This window comes from Strigops habroptila, chromosome Z (genome assembly GCF_004027225.2).
Source record: "Strigops habroptila isolate Jane chromosome Z, bStrHab1.2.pri, whole genome shotgun sequence".
Classification (NCBI taxonomy): Eukaryota; Metazoa; Chordata; class Aves; order Psittaciformes; family Psittacidae; genus Strigops; species Strigops habroptila.
Window position 1 is genome coordinate 2,476,771 of NC_044302.2, and position 21,469 is coordinate 2,498,239.

At 50.4% G+C, this 21,469-nt stretch overlaps 1 protein-coding gene across 7 annotated transcripts in view; it reads left to right on the forward strand.

Annotated features, from left to right (window-relative positions):
• Positions 1 to 21,469, forward strand: part of ANKRD11 (ankyrin repeat domain 11) — a 150,261-nt gene that overhangs the window by 70,840 nt on the left and 57,952 nt on the right. The gene's annotated exons all lie outside the window — the stretch shown is intronic.

The following is a 21,469-nucleotide window of genomic DNA, read 5'->3' on the forward strand; positions in this document are numbered from 1 at the left end:
CCTCCTTGTGAAGGGCAGCATGTGGATTTTCCCTCTGCTGTGTTTGTGCCCTTCGATCATACATATCAGGAAGTAGGAATCTCACTTGTTCTTGCCCGCTCTGTTTTGTCAGCTCTGAACTACCAAACAAGCTCACAGGAATTAGTGCCAGTGATCTGCTCATCAGTGAAGGTGCTTCCTCCTCGGGGACCCTGGCTTGTGCGGGGAAACCTTCACTGTGAGGCTCCTCGCACCCACCTATTGGGACATCCTGGCCATTGTGGCCTCCCCGATGGCGCTGCCTCTCTTCAGAAGGGGCTGTGTGTGTGCAGACATCGGTGCTCCTGCCCTTAGAGAGGGCTTTGCCACCTTCACCATCCTCACCCACCTTGTCCCCATGTTTGTGGTGCAGCACTCGTGCCACGGCATCTCTTCATCTCCTCAAGTGCTGGGTCAGAAGTGTTGGAGAAGAGGCAACCCAGTGCTTTGGTCATAGGAGGTGCCTTGGCTCCCATGGGGAAGCAGAAACTAATGATTAAATTCTTTCCCCGGGTGCAGGCCTGAGCGTTCTGTGTAGGTGTGTTGCCATCAGGTGACTCTTTGCCTTTTAAACGCAGTGTTTTCCCACATGAATTTGTTTGGGGTCACAGAACGTGTTTCTGTTGTTCTCAGTCATGAACGTGAGATGGGACTGAACTAAAGACTGCGCTGGTTGGGATTTCTGGTTTGGGTTCTCCCCAAGGGATGTCCTGAACACTGGTGCTGTTATGAGCAAGGGTCAAGGCCACGCTCTCCAAATGATGTCCAAGCACACTCGAGACCCTCAGCATTTTGTTGTTTGAGCCCTGTAATTGTACAGAAATGGGAGAGCTCAGCAGAAGCACCATCAACCATTACCTGCTGCTGCTCATGTGCAGGGGAGACTTGTGTGGGGCTGGAGGTGCTGAGGCTGGGCTGTATGTTGGTAAGTAGGTGTAGGTGTGGTGCAGGGACATTCTTGAGGTGTGGGTGTGCTGGAGCCAAGCAGGATGAGCGAGCAGTGCCAGGGGCTGGGTAAGGCCAGTGACACGCGCTGCTCGCCACTGGGATAGAGTAGAAGGGATGCTCTGGGTCTCTGGATTGCTGCTGTTTGCATTGGCCTGGCACCATAAAGTTGGGTTTATCCTAAACCCAGTACTGTTTCTTGTTCCCCAGTACCCCTGGGGGTAGAGTGCTCCCCCTGTTATGGGAGCTGCTGAAGATTATTGGGGTAGTAGGTGGGACCAACTCGCAGACTGGCTTTGCAGTAGCATAGCTAATGAGATTAACATAGTATTCACTTAAAAAAAAGAGAAAAGAAGAGGCTGGTTGGCTGAATGGGGCTCAGAAGACTCATTTCATGTGGTAGGACTTGGAAACACAAGCTTAGCAAGGAGAAAGTTGAGAGCATCTGGTGGGTTGGAAGCCTGTCCCTTAATGACTGCCAGAGCCTGGGCAGGGTGCTGGGAGCACAGTCGCCTTCTAAACATCTGCTGCCCTCCGGATTTGGGCCGACCTTGTCTGACACCCATCCCGCTCGCTTTGTTCCAGCCTGTGTGTTGAAACAGAGGAAAGTCCCTGCTGGCTGGAAGATGAAGCTAAAGAAATGGGACTGAAAGCATTGGGTTTCTTAGGAAGGTTGCTAGCATGAGAACAGCCTACCTTGGGGCTGCAGCAGACCTCGCATCCTTTGAATATTAGGATATTAGGCTCTGCTTTAGATACTGCCTTGGTTTTTAAGTATCTGCTGTAGTTGGTCCATATCTGCAAAAAGGGCAGGGATGAACTCTGGGAAGTTCTGTCTGTGCCTGTTGGGCTGTTTGCTGAGATGACTGCACCGAGGCCTTTTGGCTTTGGAAATGATTTTATTAATTTGAACTATTTTTGCTGGTCTTTCTTCACTTCTCTCCCTTATGTCTGTGACTCTCTTGCTTGCTCCACTAATTACTTCTTAACACCCAGTTGCTTCACGAGGCCACTCCAATGTATGTGTTAGTGGTGTAGTTGTGCTAAATACCCGAGGTTCCTCATGGCTTTGCTTTACCTGCCTGGGATGCAGTAATCCATGCTGGTTTCCCTGCTTCCTTCTCCTGGCTCTGTGTAACCTCAGCTGAACGTTCTTTGATGGGGACTTCAAGTGCCATTTGAGCTCTAGAAGTCACATTTCCCTCAGAACATGCTTTTCCATTTGTTCTGCTTGATCTTGCGACTATTAAGTAGTTTTAAATAAAGATTCTCTTTTTTTTTTGCCTCTTGCACCGTCTGCACTGAAGCGCAGCGACTTGGAACAGGCGCCAGATCTTTCCCCAGCACAGTAGAGAAGTAATTCCAAGCTTGACATAAACGTTCTGTTCCTGGTGCCCTCATGTACTGTACACTTAGTTGGTGTGTACCCTCCATCTCCAAACCATCACCCTCAATTGTCCTGAAGTAAATGGTGTGTGTTGCATGTCACAGAAACCCAGTGCCTGTGGAGCTGAGGAGAATGAGAGCAGCTCCTGGGAGCTGAGCATTTTGGGACAATTTTCAATCCTGAGGGTTAATCATGGCACATGAGGAGCCGCACTGGACCTCTGCCTTCGGAGCAGGGCTTTTATGAAGCACCCCTGCTGACACTGGAAGCTGCTGGCTCGTTTTTAAGTTCTTATGTCAGGTTTAACCTCTGCCGATGTAGAGCTCAGATGCGAAGCTGCTCCCGCAGTGGGAAGATCTGCTGGGGTTGCTATAGCGAAAGGCTGGAGATGTCTTCAGGAGTTTAAATTAGGCCTGTGCGCTGGTAAACATGGGCTACATCTAAAGGAGGAGCTGCTGCGGCGATGTTTGTGTCGGATAGGGAGAGCATGGGGCTTGCACCAGCCTGTCAGGCTGAGCATGCCAGGGGGTGCCTGGGGAGCAGCGGGCAGGGGCCAGGTGATGGGAGATGGAAACACACACCATTGGATTGAAGGGAAAAGAGACCAAACTGTTGGATCTAAGGAAAAAGAGATACTGCTACTGTTTTTTTTGTGAGTGAGCAGTAAGCAGTGATTCCCCAGTGCCTGAACCCCCTCCTCTGTGGGGTATTCCCTCCTCTGCTGCTCCAGCCCTCCAACAGCAATAGAGATACACTGCGATATCCCAGCCATGCATTTATTGTCCTCCCCTTCATGACTTCATTACGCCTGGATCTCTGTAACCTCTTTAACACGTGTAAATACTGAAATGAGATTATCTTTAAAGAGCCCTTTATTAAAAATGTACTGACCTTCCTCATCAGAAGAAACTTGCCCGTAGCTGCTTTTCTCCTTCCCCGCGTTTTGACAAGTAGTGAGGGCAGGATGGTGAATCATCTCACCAGGGCGACGGCTTGGGCTGAAAAACCAGGCAGGTTTCTTCAGACACAGCTTCAACGTGATGCTCCCCATGCAGCACATCCCCAGCACAGGATCGTGGGGTAGCTCCCCCGGGAGGGTCCCAGGGCACTGCCTCTTGCTGGGTTTGCAGTTTAGAGCAGCTCTAAACTCATTAACCTTCATCTTGGGGGCCCCCGGTGTGTGCTGAGGCCCTGCTCTGCTCGGCTGACTCAGGACCAGACTTTATGAGCGATAAGTCGCAGCTGCAGCCGCTGTGAGCTGTGCCCCAGGGGCTGGTTTGTGCGTGGTGAGCACGGCTGGCTGGTCCCTGGTAGATTAGAAAGCCCTGATATGAATATCCTCATCCCTTCCCCTCCCAAACCAGCCCTTGGCCTGAGCAGGTCGAGCTGATGTGAGACCTGCACCCCAGTACTGTGCCAGCAGCACCCTGGTCGGTGAGGCCAACTGAGCATCGCCCCACAGGGTTTCAGCCCTGCAGACCTCTCACTGGGAGGGTGTTTAAAGCCAAGGGAGGATGGGGAAGGGCCGGGCACTCGGTTTGATGGGCTTCACCAGGCACAGGGCATGTACCCGGGTATTGCTCTTAGGCCCTGCACAGGGGACTTTGGGTTCCTTAGAGAGGGAGAGAAGACCTGCCATGAAAGACTGGCACGTGAGGGACTAAACTGCAAACAGTTTGAAGCCTTTCAGTGTGTGCTTTTAATGAGGGCTTCACAGTTATTTGAATGCAGTAGCTGTTGCATAGAACAGGGGCAGGAAAGCAGATGGGTGCCATGCCCCTGTGGCCACGGTGCTGCCTGTCCCTGTTCCCCTGGTCAGCATTGGTGTTCTTCCTGCCCTGGGCAGCAGAGCCCATCCCTGGGGCCCTGAGGGCAGCTGTGCATACTTCTGCCTGGGATCCAGTGTTTCCTTCAGGGATTGCTGGAAACTCCCCACATCCGTGTGCTGTTTATTGCTTTGGAGCCGATGGCTGGGTGAGTGGGGTGGTCTTACTGCTTCGGCATTGGTAATTATTGCTGGAGCTGACAAGCCTTTCCTCTACGCTTCTGGTGGAGCCTTCAGCGTGCAAGGGTGATCAGAGAAAGGTTTTTTTCTCCCCCCTCTTGTAAAATATATTCCAGTTCCAGTTTGTAATGTGGTGAGAGGGGGAGCGAGAGAAGGGAACAACAGCATTAGCGGATGTAGAAGTAGCTGGAATGAGAAGCTTTTGTGCCATTAATAACAGTCCTGGCTGGCAGCCAAGGCTGGGAGTGTGGGATTAGCCTGAACAATCAAGACTGCAGGATCAAAACAAGGAGGCAGGAACAGCGAGGTCACACTGCTGCCATCTGCGCTGCCGCAGTGGTGGGAGGGAGCGGAAGAGGGGGCTGCGCTGGAGGAGCGGTGCGATGGCGCAGGCAGTGGGTGCCCGCTGCCTCCCAGCACCAGCCCTGCCTTTGGGCATCACCTCCCGGCTCCCCGCAGGCCCCTCTCTTCCCGAGCCGTGGAGAGAGCTCGGCTGCAGCCCGTCGTTGCAAGGAAATGGCTTCTCAAAAGCAGAAGCGTTGGGGCTGGGTCGTGCATGGCTGCGTGCTGGACTGAAGAGCCACATGGCATCTGTGGCCGTGGGCTTGGGATGGGTGTCTTCATGTGACAGCGTCACTGCCATGCCACTTGTGAAGCCATCTGGTGACCAGGGGGTGGGGAGAGGTCAGTGGCCGGATCTGGCTGCAGCTCTGCTGTGCGTGAAGGCAGCTTGCTCCGTGCTGAGCAGAGGGCACCCAGACCTTCCCGGCACTGTGTGTGCTCGTTTACATCACCCCTTCAGAGGGAGTGACTTGAGATTTCAGCTGAAAGATGGTTTTTCAAAGCAGATGGAGGCAAACGTTGTGTTTCACTCTGGTCTCCATCAGCTTCTGCTCAGATACCTTCCTAGAGTATCAGAAAGCAAAATGATTTGCATCATTTATGTCGCTTCTCCTCTCTTTCTCCCTCTGACCTAGTAAATCTTACTGTCCTGTGAATGTAAATACAAAAGCTGAAATGCAGTGGAAGCAAAGCAGTGTCCCACAAACAGCCTCCCAGCTCTTGCTAAAAATATCTCTGTGCGGTGCAGTAACTCCCAGGCATTCTTTTGTCTGACTGCTTTTGAATTCCCTAATTGAAGTTGGTTGGAGGGCAGTGCACCAGTTTCCTGAATAGCTCAGATGTTGATTGTGAGTTAAAAAACAAGAGCAAAACTGTTTTTCCCTTTGTGCAGCCGCGCTTTTTATTTACCTCCCCCATCTCCCTCGTTTTTAATCTCTGGTTTTTTTTCCTTGAGATTTTATTTTGTAAGACAACCACATTAAATACATCTGCAGGGAAGGGGCCCGGGAGGCAGCGCTCAGGAAAACACAGTTTTTGGTGCGTGATGCCACGTGTGCGTTGGAGCCGGGGTGCTGCTCCATGGGAAACGTGCAGGCTGGCGCAGGGATGCGGTGCAAATGGAGCTTAACATAGTAGGAAGTGTTAATAAAGGTTCCTAATTGCCTACTAATAACTAAATCTGTGGAATTTGGCAGCAATTAGGACAGAGTTTTCTCCTGCAATCTGTCCGTTCCCTCCAGAAAGAGCAAAGTTGCTTCACTGATGTACAGCAGTGAATCCTAAATTCACCAAAGGTACTGGGGGAAAGTGTTCCGGGTTCCGCATGGCCTTCACCCTTCCATAGAGCCTGCGGGGGTGCTTCCCCGGGCAAGGAATGCTGCGGCTCGGGCCAGCACTCCAAGGTTTAACAGAGGAAGAAGAAGAAAATCAGGCTGTTTTCCTCCTTTCTGTTTCTTTTTTTCATTTGAACTTCGAAAAGGAGAAAGCCAGGCTCCTTTCAGGCAATCCCAAAAGGCTGCTGGAGGCACAGTGTGTGCCCAGCCATCCAGGGACAGGTCCCCGGGCTCTCATGAGGACAGGGAGGAAAAGTTTGTGACCAGTAATTTGTGACAAGTCATGGCCAGTCCAAGAGGCTCCCCAGAATGTATCTGTTGGGTGAATGTGATAAACCACCACTGCTCAGAAACTCCTCTGTGGCCGGTAAACAAATACAAACGTTGCCTTCACTGGAGCCTCAGTAAATTAAAGGTTTGAAATTGTGATGGAGATTGGAGAGAAGCTGATTTCAGATCCTGCTTCAGGAGCTGGGATTTATTCCGGCTCGCTGTAGTGGGAGACATTTCATAGCCACTCAGCAGCAGCAGAAAAACAAGCACAAATATTTCTGTCTTCGGGTATAACTGCAGTGAAGCAGAGGAGGGCACCCTGTGCTGCTCGCTGGTACCCAAATACCTCCCCATCACCCTACACGTCCCCAGCACATGGGGTTGGGCGATGGGTGCTGCACCCCAGCAGGAGCAGGGGCCGGTGCCTGCAGTCTCTGGCCTGGGGGCTGCTTTCCATTGACCATCTTCATAGTTTTGCCTCTCCAAAAGCACGACACAGTGGGAGAGGTTGGGGCATGGCCAGCAGCACTGGGCTGGGGCAGGATTGCAGCGCTGAGGTCACAGTGCCCTGCGCTTAGCTCCTGGGTTAATGTTTAATCTGTTTGTGTTTCAGTCCCTTGGGTTGTTTGATGTTTCGGGGCACTTTGTACAGATCCGGACTGTAGATGAGCAGTCCCAGCTCATGTGAGGGCACTGGACTGTGGAAGAGCAGCCCCAGCCCCTGTGGGGGCTCTGGACTGTAGATGTCCAGCCCCAGCCCATACGAGGGGTATTGCTTATCTGCTGTGGAGGAATCTGGAGAATTCCATAGGGAGGAAAATGAGATTTTTCTCTTTTCCAGTGGGGGGAAACCAAGTCTGGGTGGGTGACACTGTGATGTTTTATATACTTGGGCGGCTCGCTGTTTTGGGAGCCTGTATGTTAAGTTTCCACCTGGGCAAAACATTTTCACTCTGACTATAAACCTTAGAGGGGAGAGCTCTCAAATGGAAAAGTTGACACAGCCTTATCTGTGGTGCAGTCTCGGGACGACAGAGGAATCTGAGCCCTGGTTTATGTCAGGCTTGAAGCTTTCCCCTTTCCTTCCAGCAAACTGCATACCATTGCCTTGGAGCTGTTCCTTCATCAGGGCACATCCTTCAAGGAGTGGACTTTGGTCAAGAATACAGGTCTGGTTTTGGTTTAAATACACATGATGTTCCCCAATGAGTGCCTCTGATATATCCTTGCAGCAGCCCAGGGTCTTTGGAGTGGTTCTCCTTGGAGTGCTGCAGCATCGCCCTCCCAGCAAACAGCAGCATCCCTTCTCCAGAAACTTTAGCCCTTGCCTTCAGTGTGCAGTTATTCTTGCAGGAGACATTCAAGTCATCCATCCCCCTCGTGCAGTAAGTGACACTTCTACAAATGACCGATGCTTAACATAGTCAGGGGTCACCTTACTCAGCTCTCGGTGCCTTAGGCTTTCATTGCGGTGTGCATGAATGGTCTTTCAGACTTACAGCTCTGCTGTGGGCAGTTGCTACCAGGAGAAAGAACCCGGAACTCTGTTTGCCAGCAGTTCTGGAGCCCATCGCTCGCCTTGCACCATAACCCTGATAACTGACCCGAACCGGTGGCTGCGGGTCAGGCTGACATCTGGCACCGCTGCCAGGAGGGAGGGCAATGGAACTGGTGGCTTCAAGGGAAGGAGCGGGAGGAGAATGGGAAGAGAAGGGAAGGGGCAGCGGCAGAGGCAGGAGCTCCTGAAGCTGTGGGGTAAGACGGGCAGAGCTGGAGAAGGGGCAGAACATAATGCTGGGTGATTTCTTCAAGCGGCCGGTTGCTTCCGCATGATGTCTCGGGGCTGAGGGCAGCGCTTGTTTGCTCGCGAGGCACTGTCAGCCGTAAGGGTTGTGGTTAATTGCCGTGTATCTATCATGTCTGGATTTTCATTTGTCTTAAGGCAGGATGCGTTTGCAGATGAAGTTTGGAAATAGCTGAGGATCAAGTGTGGTATGTTCTTTGGCACCGAGTATTTTGCTCACTGTTGGTGTTCGGTGATGCAGATCTGCGAGTGCGTTCAAAGTCTGTAGCTAATGTTACAATTTCCTTCCTGCTCTGAGCTTCTGTTTTCTATGCTCACACCTTTCTGGAAGCCTCCTTTCAGGCTGCCCAATTCCCTGCTTGGTTTTGTATTCAAGGAATCTTTTTCTCTGAGGCTTAAGAAAAATCGTTTCCTTTTAGGTCCATAACGGAATAATACTCTTTTTACCTGCTAAAAAAACCAGGCCAGCATTTCAGTAGGCTGAGCCTGCTACAGGGCATTTTATTGAGGAAGAAGTGTTTCCCTGGGTGGGGAGGCTCTGCAGAAGCAGAGATTGAGGGTGGATGGTGTGTTGTCCTGGTCAAAACCTCATTCCCCTGCTCCCTGCATCCATCCCGTATTCCCCAGTGTGTGGTTTTTGGGAGCAGGGGACTGTCCTGCTCCAGAGGCAGGTGGGATGGTGCTCTGCGCACAGGCTGGTCCAGCTCAGTGTGTGATGGAGAGGAAGGCTGTGGCACCCGGTTGTTACGAGGTCGCCCGTTCCTGTGCCGAGGTGGCCACAAAACTTCCATTTCTCGGGTGCTCTGAGTGCCTGCAAACGGGGGCCGATGCTTGTGCACCCTCACAGAGATCTTCATCTGTTTGGGAGGGAATTTACTCCTTTAAAATGGCTTTGCTTGTCATAGGAAAGAGTTGTTTACTGGCTGTGCATCTGCTCTGCTGTCTCCGTCCCTGCTTGGCTAAGAATAGAAGCCGGAGCATTGCTCTGCGCGCCGTACAGCTGCGGCTGCTGAAAAACTCATTTGCCAAAATGCTTTGTGGCTGAGCAGGCAACGGAGCTGGGGTCCAAAACTGCCCCTCTCCGCTCCAATCACTAATCGGCATTGTCTCTGAAAAGCCTATTGATAGTGCGTGCAGGCTGATATTACAGAAATAAACTTGAAATAACCTCCCTTTGGTTTCTGTAAATCCCCCGAGTCGCAGGTGCACAACATTATCTGTAGGTACTCATAAGGCCATGCTCACCATGATGGTCTTACCACTCTATTTAATTGCAGAGCAGCCTTTTGGAGTAGCCTTTAGAAATCCCTATCACCGTTGGGCTATCTTCATTAAATGAATGGGGCTGTTGTCTATCTGACAGCTGCCATTTTAATCCTCTGGTATTGTATTTCCTTGCAGGAGGCTCAACCTCATGAGGCAGATTAGGCCTGAGAAAATCCAGGTTCCATTAGAAACCTTTGGAAATGAGTTTCCAGGTTGATCTAAGGTAAATCGATAATGCCTATAATATCGCGAGCTGAACTGGACGACGGAGCCAACGGTTCATTTAGCCACTTCTTTTACAGCGCTTTCAAAATCATTCCTGTTAAGGCTTACTTCTCACTCTGAACTTGCTGTTACGAAATTTTTTGGGCAGCATTTTGTTCGAGTTCTGCCAAACCTCTGGTGATGTCCTCATTACCCCCGTGCTTAGGAGGAACCGTGGTTGCTGCTGCAGTGCCCAGCCGAGCCTGGGTACCCAGGCAGCCACTAAATTCCTGCAGGGCTGTGAGTTTGGGAGCAGGGGATGCACAAAGCCTGTGACTTGGTCCTGAACCCTTGTGTGGTGCTGTGCCAGCCCGATGTGTGGTGTGTCCCTGTCCTCCCCCGTGCCACCTTCCAGTCGATGTGGCATGGGGAGTATGCTCCTTGCTGGAGGCACAAGCATATTCCTTCGGTCACGGCCGTTCCTCAGAGCTCTGTCATGCCTCCTTTGCTGTTTTGCAGAGAGATCCTGGAAAGAAACAGGAATTCGGTTGCGGACTAATTGAATCAAGAAAGATTAATTGTTTTCAGTGTTTTAATATCAGGTTCTGCTTTTTTTTAATCTATTTGAAATTAGCTCTGATAAGCAAATTGTCCTTTCTCCAAGCAAATATTCCAAACTCATGAATCTGTCAAGCTAAATATAGAATCACAGAATCACAGACTGGTTTGGGATGGAAGGGACTTTAAAACTCATCCAGCTCCAACCCCCTGCCCTGGGCAGGGACCCCTTCCACTAGAGCAGGTTGCTCCAAGCCCCTGTGTCCAAGCTGGCCTTGAACACTGCCAGGGATGGGGCAGCCACAGCTTCTCTGGGCACCCTGTGCCAGCGCCTCAGCACAAATATGATAAAGGACCACTGAATTTTCCTCTCCTGTTGCAACTAATGCTTGAGTGAAGTGAGGAAGATGTTTAGGCACTAGAAGCCAGGTTGGGATCAGGCAGGAGCAGGCAATTGCTGCATGTGTTGCATCACCCAGTGCATGTGGGACAGCGTTGGTGCGAGCCCTGCTTCAGGCAGGCCAGCAATACCCAGCACTACACAAAGCTTGGCAGGGCAGAGTTGCAGATCATGCTTTTTCATATACGAATTTGGGGTGATTCAGTGAAGTTTTGTACTAGATAACTGCTCTGTGCCACGTGATAGTTATCTTTTTGGTTCTCTAGTAGCTGCCTTGCGATGGAGTTTATCATCTTGTGGAAACAGCCTTATTTAACAGTCCTTGAACTGTCAGATATTAAAATAACATCTCTTGAACCACTCAAATGGGATAAGATTTGGCTTATATAGGGGGCTTGTATAGGTCTTAGAAAACCTGTAATTCTTCCTCCTCCCCCACACTGATGTTACTATCAGATTTTTCTTCTTAGCTGGGACAAAGAGAAGATTTGAGTTGCTAAAACTTGATCTATTTTGATTACTGAAAACCCTAGTGCTGCTAATTTAGTCAGTACGTTATGAATGTAGGTTCTGTGTGTTCAAACTGTTCTTGGGTTTTTTTACTTAATAAGTTCTCCAGATAGTTGCCATGGAAATAATCCTGGATTCGGAGAGGATGTAAAGGCTCCGAAGACTCCGGTTCGGCGGCAGCAGCGCGTGGTCTGCACGTTCCATGCACGGCTCCTGATCAAAACCTGGTTTTCCCTGGTGGTGCTGGCTTTGGCACTGGCTTGTTCCTCCCATGGCTGTCCCGATTCCCCCCTTTTGGCATTTTGGGCAGATATTTATGGTGTCGAAAATGCTGGTTTTCACCATGTGAAGGTTAGTTATGGTTTTCTATCTTGTGTTGGACTGAACTATGCAAACTCACAAGGATTTAGCTTTTGGCTTTGCCTTACCCAAGCCTCTGGGTGGAGTCTGTGCTGCATATGGGGAGATATCCCCCTCTCTGCTCCTGGAGTGCTGGGTGCTCCTGGAGGTGCCGGTCCCAATGGTGCTGCAGCAGGAGCCTCTCCTGGGCCCCGGTTTGTGCGGCAGAACAAACCTGCTTCTTCTCGGACTGCGTGTTCTTTTTCAACAACTTCCCTTTGGTGCAAATGTTATGTTTTTTTATGAAGGTGCTGTGTGCTGTTTTCAGTCCCGATCACTGGAATTGTTTTGTGCCTCTGAACCAAACCTGGGTGGTGCTTGTTGCTTGAAACAAGACATCCAGTCCCAATCGCAGGAAAACCCAGGTTGTTTTCCTGGCTTCACAAGGCTTGAAAAATGCTTTCCTATTGAAGCAAGCAGTGACATTAGTTTGAGGCATGGGACAGGTATTTGGTGCAGCATATGGGATGTGTGAATCCCGTTGGTCAGTGGGAAAGGACTGAGTGTGGGAGCTGCAGAAGCAGCAGCTCATCTTCCTGTGCCTGATATTTGCTGGGGTGATTCCCTATGGAAGCATCCCTTGCAGTAAAGGAAACCCTGAAGCAGCTAAAGATAAAAATGAATAGCTTTTATATAGTTACGGGGCCAAATGAACAGTGTGTTTAAGAGCATGTTTCAAAGATCTGAAAAGTGGCCATGGTTGATTTGGTTTTGGGGTGAATAGTGGAAGAGATTTGCTGGTGAGTTGTAGGGGCAAAGGCTTGAGGAGTCCCTTGGTGGAAAAATAGGAGTATCATGCCTTGGCTGTGCATTTCCAGTTTGTAGGTGGAACAAAAAATTGAGACATTTTTCCTTTTATATATATTTGTGTATTTTAATTTTTTAATATATTTTCTGGAGAGCCGACAAGTGCTTCCCCCTCCTCCCCCCCCCCAATTTACATACATTGTTGAATAGCTCTTGCTGTGATACATAGAGAATGCTCCAGGGAGACCTTAGAGCAGCTCCAGTGCCTAAAGAGGCTCCAGGAAACCTGGAGAGGGGCTTTGGACAAGGGCCTGTAGGGACAGGACAAGGGGAATGGCTTTAACCTGCCAGCGGGGAGATTGAGATGAGCTCTGAGGCAGAAGCTCTTCCCTGTGAGGGTGCTGAGGCGCTGGCACAGACTTTTCCCAGAGAAGCTGTGGCTGCCCCATCCCTGGCAGTGTTCAAGGCCAGGTTGGACACAGGGGCTTGGAGCAACCTGCTCTAGTGGAAGGTGTCCCTGCCCGTGGCAGGGGTTGGAACTGGATGAACTTTAAGGTCCCTTCCAACACAAACCAGTCTGGGACTCTGTTAAAACACGCAATGCAGCCTTTGTGTGTCATGGTTACTGAGATGGAGAACCCCATCGCACCGTGGATGTCCCACCTTTCACCCCTCTGGAGCACACTTGCCCTGAAACCTTCTGGGTTCCATCCCAGCAACCAGGTGAGTCTCAAACACAGATTTTAAACAGCCCAACCAGCACGGTAACAAAGATCACTGAGACCCCACCAGTTCACGATCAGAGCCCACCTTCCCCTCCAGTTGTCGCTCTGCTCCCAACCCATCGCTCCTGCATCCTTCCCCATTGCGCTGGGTGTATTAAATTAGGGACCAGAGTGACAGCTGGGCAGGAGGCTGGGAACAATGCAGATAAAGTTAGCTTTCAGCGATGTGACCCTCTCCAGGCTGCGCGCCAGAACACTATAAATAATTGATAGGAGCAACCACCCTCGCCAGCACGCTAATGTACAGCGCGGTTCCTGCAGCGAGCGGAACTGCATTACCCATTACATCACCGCAGCTCCCCTATCAGCACTGTCATTTTACTGCTCTTAAATAATAAATTGCACTGGGAGTTGAAATACTCCTTTGCCCCATTCAAGCCTACAAGGGTGTGCGACTGCACAGATGAATTTTACATATGGTGGAATAAATTTTGTATCAAGCTAAAGAATTCTTGCAGGAGGAGTTCAGCCCCACGGTCTTACCCGGTGTCGGTAACAGGGTTTAGGGTATCAAAGGCAGGTGGTTCCAGCTTGGGACTTTTGATCTGGCTGGCTATCTGGAATGATTTCGAAGCTTGGCTCGGGGCCACCGGCCTAAGTTCAGGGTGGTTTTGTGGGGGTAAAGTTCTCTGGTGTTGCAAGTCAGAAATCCCCCTTGGCTGCTGCGCGAGCGGAAGGCGTGCGAGCAGCGTGCAGAGCTCCGGTCCCTCATGTGGCAGCTTTCACTTTCAACACTGTAGTGTTGAAAAGAGCTGAAAAGAGCACTGAAAAGAGCTTGGTGTAACCCAAACCCTGGTTTCCTTCACCTTTAGATACATTCTGTAACCTCTGCTTATCTGCATGTTTGTGTGGAAAAGCTAAAATGTGCTTTGACTACTCCAGGCGCTGGGGACGGGGAGGGACAGGGGGGCCTCTGTGCGCATGGGGACACACTTTTTGGTGGACCCTTGCAGCTTTTTATACTCATTTTTGAGGGTCTCTAAGGATTTTGAAAATACAATTTTAAGAAAATCAAATATACCCCATCCCTGGCAGTGTTCAAGGCCAGGTTGGACACAGGGGCTTGGAGCAACCTGCTCTAGTGGAAGGTGTCCCTGCCCGTGGCAGGGGTTGGAACTGGATGAGCTTTAAGGACCGTTCCCTTTTTGAAAGAAGATAATGACCAGATTTTGGCTAAGGGTATGATTCAAGGTAAGATTAGAAACACATTTGGCCATTATAGCGCAGTGACACCAAGGGCTTGCATCTGGATGTGAAATTCCTGTGATCCTCACAAAAACTTCTCTGCTTTGCTTGACACTGAGTGCGAAGGAGATGTTTGGGGCCCCCTTGCAGGAGACATCTGTCCTGTGTCCACCTCATCTGTGCAGGGTTTCTGTGAAAACGGTGGGTTTCATACTTTCTAGAGGAAGACTTAAAGACTTAAAGACTTCCAAATCAGGAAGTGAGCTGAGAGCTCCATAAGAAAGCGTAAGCTGCTTATGTGGATTAAAACGACTGACCGTTTAGCTATGCAATTAGATGGGAGATGGTGTGATAAATCATGAGTAACCAGCTTACCTGTCCTGCGATGTTGTTCATCTCCAGGCATGTGTGCACTAGCTTCCACAGGGTGTTTGGGCATTTGCTTTTAAAGCCATAGGTTCCTTTCCTGTAAAGGAAAGAGGGTGAATGAAAGAGCTTTTCCTACAGTTTCCTCATGTTTCTTGGCTCTGATGACACTGGCACCAGCCTTTTTGTGCCCTTCTTGAGGAGGGGAGACCACCAGTCTCTTGTCTTATTGCTACCATGGGAGTGAGTACAGCACCACAAGCCACCCTGCGGTGGGACCTATCGAGAGGTAGGAAGGGCTGTAGCAAAGGAAGTTTTCCAGGGGTGCATCAGCATCTCAGCATTGCATGTGCTGCTGAGAGGACCTTGCAGAAGTCTTCAGATGACGAGGTGATGCTTGTTCTCTCCAGCTGTAGGGTGCATACATCGCTGCAGAGCTTTGGGGTGTTATTGACTTAGGTTTGCAAACGCTCTGGAGACAGGAAAGCCTTTATAGGGCAGTAACATGTGAAATACTTTAAACTGTTCATGTGTCCTGCCAGGCAGTCTCACCTGCAGCTCTGTGGTTGGTCCATCCATCCTGTGCCTCGCTGCTGCCAGGCCCCAGCGATTCAGCAATGCCAGGTTTGCCTTTTCCCATCCCCAGAACTCTGCCTTAACTTCCCCCGGCTCAGCAGCATCTCCTTCACCTCTCTCAGGTGTGCAGCTTAGCAAATGCATTCACAATGCTGGAAAATTTTGGCCAGCTCCAGTTTGGAGAGCTGGCTGACTGGGGGCATGATGCCCTTATGGGAAGCTAGCTCAGCCCACACAAGATACTGTTCAGAGTGTCTCTTCTTAACAGTGCGACCCTCTGAATCAGTCATTTTCTTGGGTGATGGTGACAGGTCACTCCGTAGGCAGACAGGAGCCAGCCCTGTGGATGAGCTGGCTGTACCGGGGTGACAGCAGTTCTCATGGTGAAACAGCAATCCAGAATTGTAGGGTCTCTCTGAAGATTTGACTCCCGGAGCTCTGAGGTTCACAAACTGATACAAGCTACAGAGAGAGACTTCCAGAAAAATGAAATAGATGATAAAGATGCCAAACAGACCTTGTAGAGATCTGCGGAGGGCAGGCTGATAGCCTAAGCTTGTACAAGGGGAAGAAAGGCAGCAAGGAGATGCTGCCGTACCTCCTTGTGTGGGATGCCCACCAGCGGGTCCAGCGCTGAGCAACCTCCTCCTGCACCGTGCCCTTTTCCCCCATGGTTCTCAGGAATCCATCCTTCCTTCCCCTGCATCCCACCTGAGCAAGCGCTCAGGAAACGGGCTTCTCTATTCTTAGCATCTCGGCAGAAGCGCTGCAACTCCAGCGCGCAGGAGGTTTGATCGGAGGAGCAGGGAGTAACCATGGCAGTCCTGCTGGAACTGGTAACCAGGGATTACAGAAATTAAAAGCAGCAAGCAAATGGCAGGATTATCCTCGGCGTGGTGGTTTTCTCATGAGCAGAGGCACTACCCGACTTCCACGTTGAGGTGAGGCACTGTAAATTACCTGTAGTTAAAAAATAATGCTAATTAAATTCAAATGCAATAACGATTAACAGCGCTGATCTCAATTCACTGGATTTCCTTGCAACTCTTAATTGACAGAGTAAAAAAAAAAAACCCAACCTACACAGGAGAGAGGAGGGGGAATTTCTTGCTTCTGGCTCTGTGCTGCATCCTTCTTCTGAGGCTGCTCTCAAGTTTGCATTTTCTTTCCCTAGCCTTAGTATTTTTTATTTATAACATAGAGCACTTCACAAGTAGCATGAACTCGAGTTGCTGGTCCCTTTGCAGGCGAGTGTGACACTGCTGCACCGAATGGACCTCGCCAGTGCCGAGCCCCCCGGCACCTTCCTTGCCCTGATGAAGGTGTCTGTCGGCCTTTCTCTTCCCTTAATTATCCAGAGGAGAGGGCAAAGGAGCCGGTGGCTTTGTGCTGCAGGAGCAGCGTTCTTTGGGTCCGCTTAGCATGCAAGCTGTGTTCTTCGCACAGCAAATTCTGCTTTCAAGTTCAGCGAGTGCTAAGGCTCTGCGTAAATGGGCCTGCTAAAGATATTTTTGGACATTTGAAAATCCTATTAAGCCCATTTCTCCACTTTCCTTCTCTCCCTCCCAGCGTGCCAGCTTGACATGGAGGGCACTGCAAAGGTTTCTTTAACCGGCCAGGTCACATCCTTCACAACAGACGTCAGGAATATGGGTCACAACCAGTGAAGGAAAACAAAAAGCATATTGTTCTCGTGTCTTACGCTGATGGCTGATCGAGGGACTCCCTAAACGGACAGTTTAAGATCTTAATGAGGTACCAACATGAGGTAACTCAGAATATGCCTCTTTCACTCTGTCTGCTCACCAGCATGGGCTTTTCCTGCATATTGGTGCCTGATGCTGCTGGAATTCTTCACCAAGGGCACAGGCCTTGCAGCACGTCCTCAAAGCAGTTAGACACGGTTCCTGTTCCCAGTTCCTGCGTGAGTCAGTGATAAAGCCCATCAGCACACTGTTTATTTTCTTATTTACAAATAACGCTCCTAAGTCGAGGTTATTACTCGTTGGCTTTGAGCACTGGGTTGTAGGTTGGAGCAGGTCTCCTTGAGCCTTCCCTCACGCTGTGTGGGGGTTCTCTGCAGGGGTTTTTTTTTTCCCCTCCAGGCTTTTCAAAATTAGATTTGAAGCAGGATTTCTATTAAACCCTGGTTTCTGGGAAATCTCTGAATCTGAGAGGAGCCTGCAGTGGAACAATCACCAGTTGTTCTGGTAGGTGTGTAATTACACAGGTTTTGGGGAGCGGGGACGCAAACAAGTTTGCATACATTGAATTACAGGCAGTGTTTTAATAGTATGGTTTTTAGGTCTTGGCTCCCACCCAGAATTTTTTCGTGCTATTATCCTCTATTTACAGCTTTCAGGAATCAGCTGATGTCACTGCACATATGTTTAGAGCCGTTGCTAAGGTGATTAGCTCCAGAATTCAACGCCTACGCTGTCCTGATGAAAGGCTGAGAACTGCTCGGCAGCGTCTGTTCAGAGCGGGGCATTGTCGGCTTCGGCTATTAACAACCACAAAACAATATTACCCAATTTTAGGCTAAATACGCTGGCCTTGACTGATAATCAGGCATCAGGTTTTACAGGAGCAGAGGCTTTATTTGGCATATTTAAGCCTGAGAATGTTTTTCAGCCTTCCAGTGCCTAAAAGGGGCTCCAGGAAACCTGGAGAGGGGCTTTGGACAAGGGCCTGGAGGGACAGGCCAAGGGGAATGGCTTTAACCTGCCAGAGGGGAGATCGAGATGAGCTCTGAGGCAGAAGCTCTTCCCTGTGAGGGTGCTGAGGCGCTGGCACAGGGTGCCCAGAGAAGCTGTGGCTGCCCCATCCCTGGCAGTGTTCAAGGCCAGGTTGGACACAGGGGCTTGGAGCAACCTGCTCTAGCGGAAGGTGTCCCTGCCCGTGGCAGGGGTTGGTGCTGGATGAGCTTTAAGGTCCCTTCAGCCCAACCCAGTCTGGGATTTTTCACCAAGAAAGCATTTTAAATATCCCTGTTCCTCAGTTCCATGAGCCTGTGCAGGGTTGGTGCATTCAGGGTTTCCTTTGCCTGCTGCCTCGGGAGGTGACCCAGTCTCCAGTGGGAGTCTGTCGTCTTTAATAGAAGTTGAAGTAATTTCCCTTCCTCTCCCCTTTTAGAGAACAGCATCACGTTGCCCTCACGGGCAGGGCTGGGATCCTGTTACCTGCCGGGCTCCTGCTTTCAGTGCAGCTTCAGAATACCTTTTATTCATGGTGGAGAGGCCATGAAATACAGTCAAGTTACCCACAGCCTGCACCAAGAACAGACTACAGATTACATTTTAAGAGCATTATAAGTGAAAACTCCTTTTCAGTTTCAGTCAGTGCATGAAACGTGTATGAAATGTCTTCTTTCCAGGACTTGGGTGTCCTTTAAAAATAATAATTAAACCAAAAACCTACCATTTAAACTGAAAAGATGTGGATAGGTTTATATGTTTTTCTCCCCATCTCGTGCACACTTAAGTCTCTTAGATGGTAACAAACATTTTCTTCCTGGGAGCTCACTGTTCTCCCACTGATAATTTTTTTCCTCTTTCCCCCTTTTTTAAAGGGTACTCACTAGGGCTTGACTCAGTTTGGCTGTCATCACACCCTGAAACGGTGCAAACCTTCACCTAACATAGCTACCTGATATGTCTGTTCCATAGGCTGTGCAAAAAACAGGCACTCGGAGCCATCAGCTGTGTGTGAATAGCAGTGCAGCGTGTGGTTTTGCAAGGACCAGGCCTGAGACGATGGTTTTGCTCATTCCCTTCTCCAGTCTCTGCACCAGGGGCTCTCTCTGGGTGCAGGCAGAGGTTGGACTCAGTCGGTGGGAAGGGAGGTGTTAGCGTGCAGAAATAAAACCTTGTTTAGAGCTCTTGTGCCTCACTGAAATGAGGATGTTTGGCTGATGGGATGGGTGTGCCAGCCCCGCTGTGGGAAGCACATCCTTGGGTAGCTGATTTTAACATAAAAGCCGTGTTGTCTGTGGGAGAAACACTTGGGTCCGGGTGTGCAAAGGCACTTCCATTATCCAGAACACCGTTATCCATTTGCAGGGTGAACTGGACCTGCTGCAGCTTTTTCTCTGACCCAGGCTGGTGGCCACTCACCCCCTCTATGATGCTCCCTGTGCATGCCCACGGCAGTGCTGGGACCTTCCGCAGAGGGTGTCCCCCACTGCCTGCCCGAGCTGGTCCATGCACAGCCCAACGTTGCTGAATGTCCTTGCCTGTGGTTTCAATGCACCTATTTCTGTGATGTCTGGTCCTTTTCCCTCAAGAAGTGACTTGTTCGTATGAATCGGCTGGCAATGGATGCTTGCAGGTCCCCCTGCCTGGATTCCTACATGCAGGGTTCATAGTGATCCCCTTGGAGGAGAGCTAAGAGGTTGATGTAACACATCATCCTTCCACCGAGCCTGGCTCCCAAAGTGTCTCCAGCCCCGTCCCTGCTCCTTCTCCTCCCCCAGCTTTCCTGTCCAGGGCTACAGAGATGTTCCCAGGGCTGAGGAGGGTGAATAGGGGTTGTGTAACCCGGCTCCCGCGCCATGGGGCCGGGAACAAAACCCAGATTAGGGCCTTTCTCTGCAGAGTTGAAGGGGCCGGGGGGACATTGATATGCAGATGCTGTGTGTCGCGCACCGCAGCGGCTTTGTGTTGAGATGTCCACATGTAGGGTCCCTGAAGCGACACAGAAAGGAAACTAAGTGAAATGCTCGGTGCTGGAGCGTGGTGCGGGAAGCGCTGCGGTGATGAAGCAATTTTCTAATGCAGACGTATTTCTGAGGGCCTTGGCTAGTAAATCACACTGTTTGTATCGCATTTTCACCCCTTCCCAACCTTCTAATTTTCTCGTCTTCCTTTCAAGTGGATGTTTATTTTTTTGGCCAGGCTCTCCTTTTGGAGGAAGGACATTCAAAATCTGAAAGTGATGTTTGGGTAACTGTTCTGCTGTCTCAAGGCCAGGCTTAACGTGCCCAGAAGCCGCAGGAGGAAGGCCAGGCTGGATGTGTTCTGGGCAACTTGATCTAGTTGAAGATGTCCCTGCTGATTGCAGGGGGTTGGACTAGATAGATAAGCTCTGAAGGTCCCTTCTAACCCAAACTATCCTATGATTGGCCATTATCTGATGCCTTTTAAACGCGATGCTTGTGCTTTGCCCTCTCTCTCGAAGCACAGCTCTCTTTGAGAGCGTCTGGCTCCTCCTGCACACCTCACCTTCTGGCAGAGCAAGCAGCTTCCTGAGGGGCTGCTGGTGTTGAGCAGCCTGCATGAGCTTGTGACCCCCTACTGGAAAACGTAGAGGTGAGCCCTTTACTTTGTTGTGATGTAGGAATGGCAGCGTGTGGATAGTACAACGCAGGAAAACACCTTCTAGACTGAAACTTGGCTTGGGCTGCAGGAGCTGGAGCCCATCTAATAGTCTCCATAGGAAAAAAAATGCTTTAAGCTATAAGGCCAGTTTGTGGGCTTGGTTGGGCTGTCGTGTTTGCTCCCTGTGAGTTATTTACTCACTTGGAGTTACTACTTTGCTGTTCTCGTTTCCTCGGGCAGTGAGCCCTTGCTACCAAAGCGCTTGAGAAGCTTTTCAGCTTGCAGGACGAGCAGCAGAGCATGTGTGCCTTGCACCCAAGCTGCTCTTTGAGCTGCATGCCTGTGGATGGGTGCTGCCGGGGCTGCCTGCCAGCCACGGCTCACTCTGAAGGCCAGAGCTTAAAAGCTCAGTAAAATCAGAAGAGAGCTTGTTTTATCTTCTAGATGGTGCATTGAGACCTGTTACTGCAGTGCGAGTTGCTGACCTGCCTGCTGCTCCTCATGGTGTTGATTGTGCAGGTACATGGGAGTGTGTTGTGCTTTGTCTCCACAGCACTCCTGGGCTCAGTGATGAGCTAACGGGTAAAAGAGGATTGAAGCAGTAAGGTGGATGGGGAAGAGCCCCAGGTACATGTGGTGTGGGAATTAACCTCTGGGAATAGGAGCTGGCAGCTGGGTGATAGGTTGTAGACGTGGAGCAGAGTAGGTTTTGGAACCTGGGAGGTGAGTTTTATGGGCTGGATTTGGGAGCCAGGGACCCGGGCATAGGAAGCACCGTCCTGTCCCTCTGGTTTGGACCTCGGAGAGGGCGGCTGGCTGCGGCAGAGCTGTGAGCACAGCTCGCACGGTCACTCCTCACTTGTCTGGCTGCTGCATGGACACATCTGGAGGCTGTTGGTCAGCAGTGGCCATGGAAAAGCTAAAGCACCAGCAAACAGCTGAGGGTTTATCTTAGTGTGTAAGAGGTTTAGGAATTGTAAATAACGAACCAGCAAACCAACTCGTAGCTCAGGAATGGCACTGTGTGTTCTGCTGTTGTGAAGCAAT